Source organism: Sinohyriopsis cumingii, chromosome 7 (assembly GCF_028554795.1).
Source record: "Sinohyriopsis cumingii isolate HCF-2022 chromosome 7, ASM2855479v2, whole genome shotgun sequence".
NCBI lineage: Eukaryota > Metazoa > Mollusca > Bivalvia > Unionida > Unionidae > Sinohyriopsis > Sinohyriopsis cumingii.
The window spans coordinates 94,903,764-94,917,247 of record NC_142967.1 but is presented as its reverse complement, the minus strand read 5'-3'; the positions used below and the strand labels follow the sequence as shown (position 1 = coordinate 94,917,247).

Here is a 13,484-nt window from a genome sequence, read left to right as displayed (position 1 = left end):
TGTGGTGCTGTTTGTGTGTGTTGTTTTGTAACTGTATGTTTTAAAACAGATCATTAGAAACTAATCTGAGACACATAGTGCCTCTAAAACAATGTGCGAGGTATATTAGTGGACAGAAAATGTCTTAGAACGGAACGCACAGAACAGTGACGTCAAAACTGATTCTTAACTTTGAGCATGCGCAATTTTAGTTACAACAAAAATGGCAACTCTGGTTGAAAAGGTATCATCTCGAAATTAGGTAGCAGAATAGAGACAAAATTTGATTTGTTTAGACAAAATTTGTTTTTTATGAAATTGTCCTAATTTATTAAGTTGTAAACCTGTTTTGATGGGCAAAAAGTTGTCTTCATAGAACAACCTGTCTTGTTGAATTGTGTATCTGTTCTGTTGACAAAATTGTCCTTGCTGAATGAACTGAGAATAGCTGTTTAGACAAAATTTGTCTTCAATGAGTAGTCTCAAGTTATCGAATTGCATATCAGTTTTGATGGACAAAATTTGTCTTCATGGCTCCATGGATTGTTGATCTGCTTTCTAGACGTAATTTGTCTTGACAGAACAGTACCGGAGTTGTGCATTTATGCATAGGTGCTCGACGCGAGATTGATGTTGAGAAAATAATAATAATAATAATAATAATAATAATAATAATAATAATAATCTGAAGGAAAAAACATCATACAGAGTGACAAAACTGCCTTAGATTACCCCCATGACCCGTTCTGACATAGGACCCTCTCTATCATAATATATAAGAGAGAAGGTACGTAACTTCCAAATACTTCGTAACTTACACCCATGACCCTCGATTTCCTTCTGCTATTTCCGTCTTTAAAGACAACCGGTCGTACTATATGGCTTGTTTCACTCCCGATATGTTTTTCTGTTCATTAAGTTATCATTCACTTTGTTTGCGTTGTACCAAAATGAAGTTACAGGCTCCGTCTACAATAATGTCAGTTATTGGTTGCTGATACCTTGCTGAAGTCGGTGATAACCTCAAAATGTTTTCCCAAGTCATGATGTTTCCTTTAAATGCTGTATTGCAGCATAGTCCTATGTGTAAGACCTTGACAGTGATATTTATGTTTCGGGCGTCAGGGTCTTACTGCCTAACTAACAGGGTTGTGTAGTGTATTTTGATGTTGACTAGCATCGTAACGAAAGTAAAATCTTCAGGAATATCTCACAACTGGCAACTAAAATAATGGCGCTTTTCTGCAAAGTAAAGGCATAATGTTTTGGTCAGACTTTACTTACTCTGGTGTCTTATCTCTAATAAATTAAAATTCTCACAAAAGAAATGGACCTGTTTTCAAGTTTCGTTGGCCTCCATTTCAATTGACTGGACAGCGATGAATGCCGAAATCGGGTTAAGTTGAAATTCTATTCTTTAACGAAACGAATAAAAATATATTATTCCAATTGGAACTGTAAAATAACATTTCGTTTTGTTCAAGAAACATATCCGTCACATGAACCTACTTAAACATACTTTGGCATACCTCGACTACCGTCGCATTGCAAAATTTTTAAATGTATGTCAACGGAACAAGAAAATGCATCCATGTGCTTGTGTGATATTTTCATTCCACCAGGATGAAGACAGCACAGTAAATATATTAATTACACATAAATTAGTGGAAGAGTGTTGATATATGCTGCTGAATGTGTGAGATATTCCTGAAACTTTGACTACTCGTTCCGAAGTCAACAACATCGGACCATGCTATACATGGCTGTTATTTGGATAGTAAGACATAGCACTATAACAAAACCACCATGTGCTATGTCTTACATTGTAGGACTATATTGCATCAGTGCTTAAAAATTTCCCACTAGTTACCTACCCACATCCGTTTGACATAATTGGATATTTTGGAATTTGTGTTTTTAAAAAAACCAATTGTATCAGTCTATTTTGCAGTACAAAATCATATGGCACATTTTTATTTGGTGTGTAAATATTTAAATTCAGATCATCTTAATTATTTGCAGAAGAGAATCAGAGCATCAGACTTGATGAAAAATTGTTGTCGTGTCGGTGAGGAAAAGTATGACTTCAGCAGAATTGTTGATCTAAAGGGAGGCGGTAGTAGAGATTCAACAAAGAAGGGTAGAACACCAGGTATTACATCAGGCATGCCATCAAAGACTGCAGTGAAACCTGTTGCATTGACACTACCAGATGCAGTACCATGTGAAACTGAGGTAAGATACTATTTTCATTGCCCAACATGCTTTAGGATTGTAAAAATATATTTAACTCATTACAGTTTAAGTCCATTTGAGTAATGTCTGCTGCTGCATATTTCTTCTTTTACAAATTTAATTACACGTATAAAAGTGCCCTTATCCCGTATGTGTTTGTATGTGAGAAATAAAAATTTCTTTTGCAGAATCTCATCAAAATGTAAACATTTACTGTTATATCAATAGATGACGTGTATTTACCAATTTTTCTATATTTTATTTCCTTTTGTCTTATTTTCTATGTTGAATGTTTATTGCAGACAGAAGTGGAGGATTCAACTACTGAGATATTACTTACATTAGAAGAAATGTATAGTAATCTTTTAAAGGAGTCTGATGGTCTTTTCATGATTGACAAGACCTACCAAAGATTTATGTTGCAGGATTTTGACAAAGATAAGATGGCCCTTAAGGTAAATTTTTCTTTAAATTTTTAATCTTTCTAGATTTGTGTAGCCTAGTACTCCATACTCCAAGTTCCTGCTTCCAGAGCCTTAAATTAGGTAATAGTTCTGTTATGATGGACATCTTGCTAAAAGAATGAATAATTGGAAATGAGTTTTGCTAGTAGGAGATAAGCTACTTTAAACTAGTGATACTTTGTCAATTATACATGTATTGAAAACATTATATAATACTGTATGTATGTTTATTCACAGATTGTGTCCTTTGTATATTATTGTTCTATATTTATGTGAACATTGTTCACTAACAAAATATTGTTTATGTATAGGCATCATATTTGCAAGATATAGCAAAATTACATTGTTTACATCTGGCATACACAATGTGCATGCCACTTGACCATGTTCTCAGGACCCTAATATATGTTATAATAAATAATTTAATGCCATGTCCTCCTAGTAAATCTTTACCAACCGCTCACTGCTTTGATCATGATATCAAAGTCAAGACACATGACAAAAATAAATTGTGATTATGATTTGTTTCAATACGACTTTTGTTTGTTATTACGTTCATTATAATGTATTCATTTTTATAAGTTTAAACTGTTATCAAAGATCTTCGGTCTGTTGTTTTTTTTTCACAGACAGTGAAGTTTCTTTTTGCAACAAGAAGGGGATGTCTTTTAATGACGATATGCATTGGATATATAAATGCACCTGCGATGTAACTAGATCCGAATTTATAGAATGCTGTGGAGAAAGGATGCATGTACCATACAGTGGTAAAAAAATAAAAATGATATCTCTGCAATTTCAATCAAGTCATCCACTTTAAAGATGCATATTCCAATACTGACATTGTCACAAGAAAGTGAGATATAGCAATAACTTTGCCCAGTTACATGGTCCATTTTGTTTTTGTTGTTCCCATTTCTGTTATGCATGCAGTTTCATAGAATTTTACTAAAATAACAATTCACAATTGGAAACAGTGTTATATATCAAAGTCAAGTTCAGTGTGTCACTAGGAATTGTAGCTTTACAATCAAAATAATATTGGGCTATGCAACTTTTGTTCAGCTTTGGAGAAACCTCGTATAAATCAATTCTTTGTGCATTACTGATGTTATGACTTGGAACAATTATGTACCACTACAGTTTAGTTATGTAAGTGGTGTTTCTGCATTTGTTCTACCCCATGTAAAATGACTCATACTTTACATGGAAAGTTTTATTTGTCAAACACTATATGTTGTTTCTGAAATATAAATATTTAATCAGTTATTATAATTACCTATTTATGTGATTACAGACAGTTTTTTCCTATTATTATTGCCCACTTCATTGATCATGGTTAAATTGTTTGATCCCTTGCTAATTATTCAGCAGCTCAGTGGCTTGGATTACTGTAACAAATTATGTTCACTTGTGTAAGGACACATTTTTTATTTCAGATTTTTGAGAGAGTGCCTGGATGCATCCACATAAGCACATTGACAACCATTTTAGACCCCTTCGATGCAGTAAACCAGATTTTTCCGACTCTTTCAATAGGTATATAAATAATATTCCAAGTGCCAATCAGTATTGCAAATTACTGTGAAACCTAAGTTGTAAGGGTAAAAAGAGAATGATATTATAAATAAGTCATGTCATGACCTAGATTGACAGCCCATCCTTACTTTGTGTTTATTTTAGTTACACATGTATTTGCATTTGATCTGAGACATTAGCATTAATAACTGACTGATATAATAACTTCTGGTAATCTGATTTCTGTAAAACAGTGAAGCTTTTAAATTGTTTTCTGTCAGTGGTGATACACATGTACAACATTAACATTACATCAACGAAACTCAGAACAATTACACATTCAGATATGAATAATAAGTAAATAGCCAAAATTTAAAGCTGACCAAATTGACATTTATTAGATAATTACCAACTGCATGAATTTGTAATAAATGGTTCATTTTCAACCTAATTTTATTGTTTTATTTAGATATTCAGTAAATCTTGTAATATATGTTAACCCATTATCAAGACTATTTGCTATATTTACTTTTGAGTTTTCGTTTACAAATTCTTCACTGTAGTATTTTCAGTTTTATGAATATTACATTTCCGGATAAAATTTCTGTTTGTCACCATGCCCAATGATCGCATCATGGACTGTCTGGTAATATGTAGAAAAATATGAAAATGATTGCATTGTTCAGAGTGTGTATTTGCTTTTAAGTCGCTTCACATTTTTAAGATGATAATGAAGAAGATACAAATGAGTGTGATACATACGCAGAGGTAAGTTGAAATTTTGTTAGGTATTAAATAACATGCCCAACCCCACCTTAAAGTGTATGGTTTACATTCAAATCTAATACCTAATTTCCCTCATCATAAAAAGGTATGCATCACTTAAAATTGTTGGCTATAATTGTGTTTCTTTTAGTAAGATTTGAAAATATCTTTGAAAAGTAAATGAGAGGAAGTTATGTTTTGAACAATAAACTCATCTCCCCAATATAAAGTAAATATCAGTAGATAATGCAAAAGACATGTCACAATAAAATATGGGTAATTGGCTATGTTGATCTTCAGGACTTTAAGACAACATTATTATTTTTAAAAATCAGTTCATACAGTAATGATTTCCTTTCTTTGTAAATTGAACATAATTTCTTGAACTTAGAGATCTGAAAATAATGGCTTGGTTTCTTTTATAACTTGTATATTTACTTGATACTTTTATTTTCAGTTGAATAACAAATGTCCTTGATTGTGTGTCTGTTACAAACATTGAATTATTCAGTAAACCTTCTGTGATAACAATATTGTCCCGTCCTCAGTGCAGATAAGTAGGTACTAAATATTTTTTATAAAGAAAAGACTGAAAAATTATATGAACCAAAATTGTTGAATATTCAAATGCAATGAATTTTAATATATATATATATATATATATATATATATATACACATTTTATTTTTTCATAGAAAATAATAGAAGTGAGGAAGGGGCTGTTCTGTATTGTTATAGAACATTGTCATGGTGTAATCGATGTCTCTAAAGAAACTAAATGCTTGACCTGTGGAACCATCATGAAGGTCAAGTGCATACACCTTCAGAAATTTTCTTCCCATCATGAAGAACTCTGTCAGACAAGTGGGAGCACACATCCATCATCATATGAGCCCAAATGTTTGTCAAAGATAATACCATTTCATTCCTCCATCATAATGCAAGCTGAGTATAAGAAACCATTGACAGAGGGATTCAAATACGATGGTGAATATGTCATCTTCGTTTCTGACAACCGGCTGAGTGATGTTTGCTCTCTTAGACTGCAGGAATCCAGCAGCTACATACAGGCCAACATATTTGGCGTCCACCAGATATTAAATGCTAAAAGTAAGCAAACTTGAAATTTTAACTGGAAATTTCATTTTACTTTCATGGGACAGTTAAGCTCAAACATTTAGTGCTATCTCAAAAGGTTCTTCTGGGCATATGAGTGATTGACTGTAGGTGCAAATGCAGTCTGGTTATGGTATTTTAAGGCTACGTATGAAGAAAGGTCCCAAATGATTTAAAAGATGAGCTAACGAGAGACAATCGTTTTTTTCTATTTTTGCACCATTGAAATAAACAGAATCAGTTACTTTTGTTCCACTTTCTTATTGAATTCAATTTTTATGGCATACTGAGAGGACAAAACTATAACCAGATTCCCCACCCCAGCCTTTGTTTTGTTCATTCCTCTTAATTAGCCCCCGTTTCTTTCCTTCTTGACAGTGCCTAAATTAACCCAATCATAAATGCAACCCTGTTGCTTAAATTAACTGCTTTCATTACATCATACTATAAAACTGAATAATTAGCTTGTTACTCAAAACTGGTGGAATGGTTTTCATCTGTTTGGATGAAAAATGCTTTCTTATACACACAAATTAAATTATTGTGACTTTTTCGTGAGAAAATGAATAGTGTGTCATGTGCAACAGTTCAAATTTTCAGGGAAAGTTTGTAATATAATATGAAATGTTAAGTACAGATATATGGAAAGATAACAGGTACCCTCCATTAAGAGTAAACATTGAGAATATGTTATCATTACCTACTCATATAATCCTTAAGCCTGTTATATTATCCAGTACCACTAAATAATACATGAACATTTTACATGTGTCTAATGACTCATGTATTTATTGAAATGTAACAGAGTTATGTGATATTTAATTTTCAGTCTTCTCCAAAACATGCATGGAATGTGAGAAAACGTTCCATTTGGATGGCCTGGAGCAATGTGTGCTAAATATGGGTAGATACATCATATGTCATGAAGTCCTTAGAAGATTCATGTATTACTTCTTAACTGGAAAGTAAGCATATCGTATTCTCTGAGTATTAATTAAAATATTCGTTTTATTGGGGGTTTTATCCCTTGTAATTAGGTTCTTCCTTTTCAGCCACAGCAGCTTTATTAAATAACTCATGTTACTGTATTAAAGTTTATGAAAGCACTCTTAATCATTTCCTTTATTGAACTGCATGTGTATGCTTAAGATATTATCATTGTTATTAACTACCTGTTTTCTTGGTCATGTTTGATATAATCTTCAATTGTTTGCATATACATAGAATTATATATACAGATCATGCTTTTGGCCAAAAATTGTATTGATTCCATGTTCATTTCTGAAGCAGATGAAGAAAATTTTTTTTGAAGCATCCAGTTTAAATATTATTCTTGGGGTTGGGGATTTGCCTTTTACTTGCAATTGTCTCAATATTCTGTAGTAATATTTGCAATTATTACAACAATGCAGTACTGTTTCGATGGCCTAGTCATTAGAGTGGCTACCTCGGATGCTGTATTTCGTATTATTGATCCCTGTCCGAGTCATACCAAAGACATACAAAAATGGTACTAACAGCTGCCTCGCTTGTCTCAGCATTAGGAGGTTAGTATTATGACTGGTCAGGATGATGTGACTGCGTGGGACCTGATGCTACATGTCTGCGGCATGATGCCCAGTGCAAGACAGCACTATAAACTGCCACACTGCAGACATTGTAGCGATATGACTGAAAAATTGTTAAAGCTACATTAAAAATCCAAATCACACACACACACACACACACACACACACACACACACACACGAATACATTTTAATTTGTACAATATTATAGTTGTAACACATGGATTCATCTGAGCTAGCCAATGTTCCTCTATGACAGCCCATCTACAACTTGGCATATCGTGCAAATATTTCTGTGCTGCGGTTCTGTAAATTTCATTGGATATAGCAGCAAGCCACTGTATCCAATCAAAATTAAGTTGTTAAAATTTTAACACTGTTCCTACATGACCAAGACAACGGGAGAACACAACTTGCATGGCTAATAAATAAGCAATTTTCCAGTGCTGGTCCATGTTTGCACAAATGCCTTTCACTCAAATACACCTGGAACTTTGCATAGCAAAGATCCACATGGACTATTTTTAATATCATAATTGAGTAATTGCAAACTGGATGAAAATAAAACTATGTGCTAATATCTTGTCCTTTGCTCTCTCCTTATAATTAATGATATCAAAAACTATTTTACTCATTCCTTTTTAATCAAATACTGGAATATTTGTTTATAATTTTATTTTGCACAGGTCAACAATTTTCACAGAATACACAGTCCTGTGTAAGATGCACACAGATGCTGGACATGACATTCAGGGAAAACTCAGTTATGGTGATTTTAAATCAGCATGGTACAGCTTTTTGGATCTGCTTGAAATAGATTATTCCAGTGCCTTTGTATGCCCACACTGTGGCCAAGATCCAGACACTGTAGTAATGGATGCAACGTCCGTGTCATTCCGAAAGGAACTTATGTCTTGGCAAAATATACTGTCTTCAGTTAACACCGTGGACAAACCATATTATGCTAGAGATGCACACAGGTAATAATATGAGAGTATGTTTCCATTTATTGATGTTTGTCCATCTGCCAGAAATTTGGAATGGACATATTGGCTTTTACCCCATCTTTGAAAAATATCTTGCATTGTTATTGGTGAAAGTGTGTTATATTAGACCTGGCAAAATGCCATTTGAGGTCATTAGGAAATATAATAGGTCAGTGTGAGTTGATGTCAACGATTACAGCATTTGAGCACTCATTCACTTATCATTGCTTAACAGTGTCTCCACAAATAATCGTTTGAAAATAATTAACACGTTATTTGTGGTAATTGTCAGAGTAAATTATTGGCATGGTTTGTTGCAACCCAGTATTGATTGATAGTGTCATCTATATATTATAACGTACCAAGATTATAATAAATAATGTAACAAGTATTATCCTACATATGATTTTTGGCCTGTTACTTTCTCCACTTTAGCCAAACGAATGAGTATCATTTCTTATAATTATTTATATAAGCAGATTTGTATGGTTTCATGGACACTATTTTTTCAATAGCCAATATTGATTTGCACTGCAAGTTCACAATTATCACTATACAAGACAAATAAAGCTTAATTCTAATTGTGCATGTATCAGTATATAAGTCAATAAGACACTATGGGGTTGAGAATCATTAAGTACTTCAACTCTAATAACAAAGTAAGTTTTGTTTTACTAAAATATATTTTAAATCTGATGCTATCATTGGTGATTCTAATTCCTGAGTAACAAATGTTCATTCCTTTTTTGTTTCATTTTGTCACAGAAATGGCGCCAATATATTACCGTTTCTTTTTTAACAGAACCAAGGAGCGGACACTTTTTTCAAGGATAGTGATAAGAAAGGGTCTTATCTTTGGCAAAACATGTTTCTATCTTTGAAGATGACACCACTCTTTCCAGAATTCAGAAAGAAATACCAGTATTTTTCAACCTTCTTTCAAATTTGAAGGAGAACTTTCCATTTGACACTCTACAAAACATCTTTCCCTATTTTAAACAAAAAGGTTTTGATCCATTCGTTAAAAACACATGCCCATCAGAATTACCAAATGAAGAAGATATCGATGATCTGGCATTTTTTCCTCAGCTTCCACAGATTAGAAAGAGAGGAACATTTGTTGCAGATAAGAAAGGGTCTAGACTGAAGGACATTTGTTCCAAATTTGCCAAGGGACATCCGCATCTGCTGCCAGGAGTGTTTACACTGTTTTGCCCACATGGTAAACATAAGTAAGATATTGTCAGAAAAACAAATTGAATCATGTAACAGAGTATATTTTACCTGAAGATTGTCTTAACACATTAACCCCTAGCGACGACTTTACGGGCAGGAGGTAGTAGCCTACTGCCGAGCTCTGTAGCGTCATGGTCATGCATGATACACTAAACTGGGTGGTATTATAGAAAGGTAGACAGATGTAGCTCTACAATGATACCAAGAATGTGGAATATCTAGTTGCACTACAAAATACAGATATAAAAACCTCATTTTTTAGACCCAAATTATTTTAACCCAAAATTTGCCTGTGGTCGGAATCTGATTTGGTGTCCGGATTTTAGACTTTTTGGTATCAGATCTAAGGCAAACCGGTATGAACTGCAAACAGACAGATGAGCTTTTGTAAAAGGTAGGATAAGATGGGCATTTGGAATAAAGAATGGTCTCCATACAAAAATAATGGCTCCGTTTAGCAAAAAAATAAAAATTAAAAAAAATTCCTACTTTTACTCCTCTGCTCATGTGCGAGTCAAATAGCCAAAAAATAACGATGTTTTTAACACAACTAGGTAGCATGTTACTGAAAGATGGCTGGGGATTTGGTGTTTTCGAGTCTATTCAGAAATAGCTTTCAAAATGTGTTTCCTACTCGATTTTCAGGCAAAAATGACAAAAAGCTCCAGGGGTTAATGTGTTAATGGCTTTAAATTAACTGCACACGGGTATCACCAAATTCCAGTTTAATGAGTTCTTATTTGCTCAAAAGGCTACCAAATTTATCTATCACTGTTTCAATTAATCTTTAATTGTTTTTAGCCGACATTTCTTCAAAATTGTTATTAATAAATAATTTTAAACTAAATCACTTGCATGTACATGTTTTAGTTTGTTTATGTACTGTTACCCCATGATTTTGTCAAGAAAATATTTAAGTGTCTTATTTTAATTTATAGGAATTTGCTACGGGTTCCAGGTAATGAAAGTGCATGAATCACCAGATGTTCCATTCACCCTCATGTGGACCAGATTTAGGAAAAGTTAGTTGTGTGATTGGCTGTTATAAACTTAGATCTTTTGTTTCTTTGACAAGATATAAATGTATATTTTCAATCATTATTCAGCTGATGGTTATATTTAATAATGCCTTTAACAACAACCATTCAATAATCTTTTCTTTGTTGACAATATTAATTATAGAATGAAACAAATTTTTGGCGTTTGGAAATATGGATGGTGTTGTGGATAAGTTCTTTGAATTTTTATACCATGTAATATGGATCATTGTCAAAGGTTATAATATTCGGCCATTTTTCTACCATTCATAGGTAAGCAGTTAAGAAAGAAATGCTTAAGATTCATATACTTTATATACAAATTAGCAGTGATAATTTTGAAGCCATCATTCAGATATAGTATATGAGTGTGATTTTTGTTTCAGCTCCAAAACTGGTAGTTTACGATAATGCCTGCTCTCTCCATGTTTACAGCCTTAATAGGGATCCAGTATTTTTCAAGGACACATCATTCTGAGTGAACAGTTTGCATTTTAGAAATCATGCAGGTACATGTATTTAAATGAAGTTTTGTTTATTGAATTCCTATACAACATTCTATGCTATCCATCCTGTTATAGCATTAATTTTATCTGTACAATGCAAACTACACTTCATACCAAAGACTTGGTACCAGCAGCTGCCTCACTTAGCACTCAGCAGTAAGAGGTTAGTGTTAGGACTCAGGTTGGCCTGGTGTCAGGATAATGTGACTGGATGGGATATCATGCTTCTGTGGCATGATGCACCAGTGTCAGACATCACTATAAACTGATACACTATCAACATCATAGCATTCTGATAAATATTGTTAAAGATACGTTAAATACCCAAATCACACACACAAACTCTCAAACTACTCTTGATTTTGTGGAAAATTCTGTTCATCTTTTTTCTGACGTTTTACTATTGTTTTGTTATGAAAACAGAGACTGTAATATTAATTTTGGGGTCCATTCTATATTTTATATTCTGGAGTTTACTTAATTTAAGGATTTGTTTTTCTCTATATTTATACCATGTGGTCCGAGTTACGAGTTGAAGGCGTATCCACAGTATTGTAAATTAAATTCCCAAGTGGTCGAACAGTCCAACTCAAGATTGCAGAGGTTAAAGGGATCCCTGTCTTACACGACGCAAAATAATTTCATGAAACCCTGTAAATTTTACTTGTGGGGCCAAAATCAAGAGATACTTTCTAAAAACAGATGACCCTAAAGATTGCAGTTATTGTTGGCATCAAGCAGGACGGTTGTTCCATGAAAAATTACGCAGAGATCCCCAGGCTGTGATCTCTGATTATCATGACATTTTCTCCATATGTACATCTGTGTAAATGATGGCAGCATGCACATTTTCAGTACAGAATTTCAAGTTACTTATAAAGTTCTAGCCAGTTGAAATGGCAAGGGGTAGCATAGTGATTTTACTTGCAAAATCGTCAGCTGACAATGACGGGTTTTCAGTGCCTTTAACTTCTCACATTATCTCAATATTTACTGTACTATGTATTTGTGGTCTTGGGAATTTGAGGCATAGCTCAGACTTCAAACGCCTCATATTTATAGAGATAATACACCCCTGAAATTTGGCCTTTTGTTCGTTACAGATTTTTGTCTTCAAAATTTAAGTTATCTTTTGCCTGGTTGTCCATCACAAACATTAGAAATGAAGATTACACCTGCATTGGTTGTATCCAATTGATCTCATCTGATCAAGTTTATTGTTAAGCTCTACCTGGGGTTCAAACACGAGACTAATCACCATGCAAACTGTGTATCCTCTTTACATATGTGGTTTGGCCATGTGGGCAATGACCTAGCATAATGAATTTTTATACGATCGGAATCCATAGCTGTATTTGTACCACTGTTCCAAGCTGGAGCCAATGGATTTTTTTATCATTGCTGAAATTTCCACAGGGAACCAATCAGTACAAATAAAAAATTAATCTAAGATACCTTCAGAGATGACTTCACAGTGAAGTTCTTGTCATAAGTTCACCAGAATTTCTTTGAGAGGCTGGATTGTAAACAAACCAACGTGCAATGGAACACAGATTTCACTTCTGGATCATCATCAATTCCTTATTACTCACTGTACACTGTTGACAAAATACACCCAGACAACCATTTCCTAAGCTCATATTCTGAAGAATAAACGAATACCTTTTAATCCACGCCAAGAATGACTAAATTTAACTCTTGTAACACCAACAAAATGAGGACAAAATGCTCCAAAAATAGACTAGGACTACATTTGTGGGCACTGAACTGGAAGTACTAATTGTGACCTGATTCCTAATAGGGTTAGAAAAGTTTAGCTGAATGTAAAGAAAAACTTCCATCTGTTATAAAATGTGTCTGAAATAATGCTGCAAAGTTTAAGGAATTTGATCCATGAATATAACATAGGTTTTTATTTGACACCATTGTAACAGAAACACAAGGAAGTGGAAAATGGCAGACTCAAAAATGTTTAAAACTTAAAAGTTTAAAAGTGATTTTACTAATCAAGATAAACATTGGAAATAAACTGTAATTAGTTTTGAGTAAAAACAAATATTTGGAAATTGCTAGAA

At 33.4% G+C, this 13,484-nt stretch overlaps 1 pseudogene; it reads left to right on the top strand.

Annotated features, from left to right (window-relative positions):
- Nucleotides 1-202: 202 nt before the first annotated feature.
- On the top strand, nucleotides 203-12,115 carry LOC149795752 (uncharacterized; annotated as a pseudogene).
- Nucleotides 12,116-13,484: the final 1,369 nt, after the last annotated feature.